This window comes from Sinocyclocheilus anshuiensis, unplaced genomic scaffold (genome assembly GCF_001515605.1).
Source record: "Sinocyclocheilus anshuiensis isolate Anshui unplaced genomic scaffold, SAMN03320099.WGS_v1.1 scaffold273, whole genome shotgun sequence".
In the NCBI taxonomy this organism is placed as follows: Eukaryota; Metazoa; Chordata; class Actinopteri; order Cypriniformes; family Cyprinidae; genus Sinocyclocheilus; species Sinocyclocheilus anshuiensis.
The window spans coordinates 398,080-402,809 of record NW_015540857.1 but is presented as its reverse complement, the minus strand read 5'-3'; the positions used below and the strand labels follow the sequence as shown (position 1 = coordinate 402,809).

The 4,730-nt window shown below is 35.2% G+C and overlaps 1 pseudogene; it reads right to left on the bottom strand.

Moving 5' to 3' along the window:
- Positions 1-4,730, bottom strand: part of LOC107687883 (contactin-associated protein-like 5) — a 98,582-nt pseudogene that overhangs the window by 29,871 nt on the left and 63,981 nt on the right.

The window sequence follows — 4,730 nt, the reverse complement described above, 5'->3', positions numbered from 1 at the left end:
TCTCGCATTGATTACTCTGATCCAAACCGTTTGGCGGAGGCGCAGAGAGCGCGCGAGCCGAAGCCAGTCACGACTAACCGATTCATGATTTATTAGAGATTTAATTATCGAATGGCGAATTCGGAAATAATCGCTTTATTACATTTGGCAGGCAATTATACCATAATAATATTAAAATAGCGGGCCAAATCGGCTGCCAGGCCACCGGGAATTGTCCCGGTTCTCCCGATGGCCAGTCCGCGCCTGATTTCCACAGACACGCAGAACGTGCAGGATTCATATATTGTCTTTTCGCGGCTTAATATTCACAGACACTAGTCCATATCGCGTTTTGATTCAAGTGCACTGACGTACTTTTGATTTATTCGTCCAAAATGTGGCATATTCCTTCCGCGTTAGGCTATCGGAATTCTGTTTTTACGACTGGATTCTACGAACCAGTCTGTGTTTTCCGCATCGCGGACATTATAGGGCCGTATGTCTCAGAGTAGTCAGCGCAATTTGGGAAAGAAATCAATTAAATCTGTATGTGGAAGTGTGTAAATATTCAAATGTAATCCCCTTTGTAATCGTTAACATTTTCATAAGTAACTGTAATTTAATTACACATTATTTCTTAGTAACTGTAACTGATTACAGTTACATTTATTTTGTAATTAAATTACGTAACGCCGTTACATGTAACTAGTTACTCCCCAACACTGTATATCAGGAAATGGGTATGTAAAAGTATTTTTGGTGTAGTAAATATTTCAGTGTTTGCACAATAACAAACAATTTTCCCTGAATCTAAACACAAATCCATGCAAAAACATGTTTTTTCCTTCTTTGGCAGGTTTTGCCCGCAGGCAGGCAGACTTAGCGACAGGGGAATAAACAGTAAGTCAAATGTCAGGATTTCGAAGACTGCAGGTCTCCACGGAAACAGAATAGGGGTCTGTTTTTAGACCAACAGTCCAATGGTACTGGACTATATAGTGGACAATACATTGATCCGTATTTCTGTGTGGTCTTAGACAGCAAGCCACAACAGGACCGGCTCCAGACTGTCGGCCTATCGCATGGTGAACCGCTAGAGGAAAAAGAACGTGTCTGGATTCTTTAAGTAAGGAGGTGACAGAGCTCTAGCTAAACACAATCCAATAAAACCCCAAACACCACAGAAACACCTCCAGCCTGCGGTGACACACTTTACTTAGTCTAGAAGAAAATACAACTGATTAAAGCAAACAGGAAACAACATTTGCATTACTTGTTTACTTCCATAAAAATAAATAAAAATACAAATAAAAACAAATATTATTTATTACTATAATAATAATAATAAAAATTAAAGCCAGCAACAACAAAAAAACATTCTAAATAATAATATAATATAATATAATATATAAAAAAAATAAGTAAACAGAAAACAGCATTCATATTTCCATAATGAAGTGTATCTAAGTTAAAGCTATATTTTGATAAACAAATAATAATAATAATAATAATTTTAAATTAAAGCTAACAACAAAAAGCATTTGCATTCATGTTTTCCTATTTTCAAAATGAATATAATAAGGAAACAATTATGCCTGATTTATCTTGTTTACAAAATGGGGGGGGCTCTTAATCATGATTAAAGTTTTTAAATATACTTTCATATTGCAATAATTTCTTTTAAAGTGACGTGACATGTGGCCAAGTATGGTGACCCATACTCGGAATTAGTGCTCTGCATTTATCCCATCCTAAGTGCACACACACACCGTGAACACACACCCGGAGCAGTGGGCAGCCATTTTTTGCTGCGGTGCCCGGGGAGCAGTTGGGGGTTCGGTGCCTTGCTCAAGGGCACCTCAGTCGTGGTATTGAAGGTGGAAGAGAGCGCTGTACATTCACTCCCCCCACCTACAACCTTGGTTTACGAGTCCGACTCTCTAACCATTAGGCCACGACTTCCTCCTTCCCCCCCTATAATTTCATACTCAATCTTCAAATGAATATAGAAACAACAGAAACACTGTATATTTTTAATATATGTATATATATAATATAAGGTGAGTATCACTGATACCAATACTACTGATGTCTCTAGAAATTTTTTTTCTTTTTCCTAATATTTTATCATTGACTATATGCGATATTGACTATACTAACATTACAGTATAATTGAGAGCTATCAATTTTAAAATTTATTAGACTTTAAAAAGTAACAACTTCTAATTTAAGTGAACTTAAAATAATCTTCGCATAAGCCTATTATAATTAATGCATATTTAGCTACCTGTGCCCTTCAACAAGTAGGAAATATATAAAAAATTTAATAAAGTTATCAAACATTCTAGATTAAATATAGATGAATCCGAAAAGCTACAAAACTTATTGATTTCCTCTTCTTTCTTTTGTTCTTTGATGAACAGACATCACAGCAGCTGGGTTATTAGGTTATTAGGCTGCTATTACTTTAAGAGCTGCCACTGCTGAACGTGACGCGGATTTGAGATGCATTGTATTTTGGTAACTTCATGACTTAACCAATGACATAACTACGACATTGCATGCACATAGTTTCATTCGTGCTTTAATATGAAATGATACAGGCTACAGTGTGCGCCACCGTATTTGTGCATGCAATTGAAGCACAGTGTAACGACTGACAGGACAGGAAAATTCATTTTTTTACTGACATTTACGTTTTTACTGACATATGGCCTGACAACATCTCATCTGACCGCAGTTCACTGTTGTTCTACTGAAGCTCCTACCTGTATCTTTTCTGTGCTTGTTTAACTAGCGCCTGTCGCTGAGACGAAGTGGAGTGTGTGTCTTAAAAGTCAGTTTGATGTGGTCTTAAAGATGTTCTGCGTCTAAATAAAAGCAATTCTTGCAAAGACAAAAAGAGACAGAAGCAGCAGTTGTGAGTGGGTTGGCCAACCCTAGCTCCGCCCCTGCATTAATTGCGTTAAATATTTGTAATGCGTTAAACTGAAAGAATGAATCATATGAGATAACGCACTAATTTTGACATCACTAAATCAAATGCAATATAACAGAGATAAAAAAGGTCTTAGACTTTTTGACTCTAGTAATCCCAGACACAGTGTATCCCACATATGCTCTGAAGCCCCATCATGATCACGCTAGTCGCTCAAGAGACACCATGCCTCATTGCCTGGCTCTAATTGGGCTCCAAAGGCCCCTTAGGAGTCTGTATATTTGCCTCGCTGAAAACTTACTGCATAATTGAGAGAGAGAGAGCGGAGGTGTCCGCTGTGAAAATCTCAGAGGGTGGCACGGACTAAGTGGGACTCGGTCCTCTCCGTCATTAGTACCAGAGTCCCACTGAACTCCCTCCCAGTCCATTAAAGGATGCAATATCCAGCATGTGGGCCAGATTAATGGCTGCAGTGATTAGCTGTGCTCTGGTGTAGTCCACTGCACTGATGTGACATGATATGACAGCCGACGACAAGCCATTACACATAATCACAGTGGGGAAACGGCCGCTAACAATACGAGACCATAAGAATGGGAACTCGCAAAAGTTGCTTGATTTAGAGGATGATGTGATTCCTCAAGCCTCAGAACTGGGAAAATGTGGAACAATAAAGCAGGACTGTGGATTTATATTTGGGTAGGGTATCATATAAAATTCTGTCATTATCAGGGATTTATGTCCAAATATTCCTACTAAAACAGCTGTCTGTCTATCTATCTATCCATCTATCTATCTATCTATCTATATCCATCTTTATCTATTTAGTTCTATTTTTCTATGTCCATCTATATCCATATAGTTCTCTAGCCATCTTTATCTATCTAATTCCATATGCATTTATATCTTTATATCATCTATATCATCTACATCATCTATCTAGTTCCATATCTATCTTTATAAATATTTACTTCTATAGTCATCTTGTGTGTGTGTGTGTGTGTGTATATATAGTTTATATATCCATCTAGTTTTATATCTATCTTTATCTATCTATCAGGTTATATCTGTCCATCTATATCTATCTATATCTAGTTCCATATCCATCTTTATCTACCTAGTTCTATATCCATCTATATCTATCAGGTTATATCCATCCATCTATCTATCTATCCATCCATTTCTTATTCTATATCCATCTAGTTCTCCATCTATCCATTCACATCCATATAGTTCTTTATCCATATCTATCTAGTTCTCCATCCATCCATTCATATCCAGCTATCCATCCATCCATTCATATCCTTCTAGTTCTTTATCCATATTTATTTATTTGTATTTATTTATTTAGTAATTTAGCAGATGCTTTTATCCAAAGTGACTTACAAATGAGGACAACAGAAGCAATCAATTGTAGTATTAAAACAACTAAAAACAGATCCAAAACTAAAAGCTAAAACTTTATAAATACTACTTATACACATTTTAAAAATAAAGAAATTAAATAAAAATTACAAATGCATACAACAAAATTTCAAAACTTAACATTTAAATGAAAAACAAAAAATAAAGCTAAAACAATTCAAAATATTAAAGAACAAAAGGTATAAGAGTATAATAATGATTCTAACATAACACTAAATTTAAATTAAATTTAAATTAATTTAAATCAAAAAATTAATTAAATTGTAAAAATAAATTAACATAACACTAAGCCAAACACCAAAAAAACAACGTACATGTTGTTTGTACACAAACATTATATATATATATATATATGTATATATATATGTATATATATATATATATATAT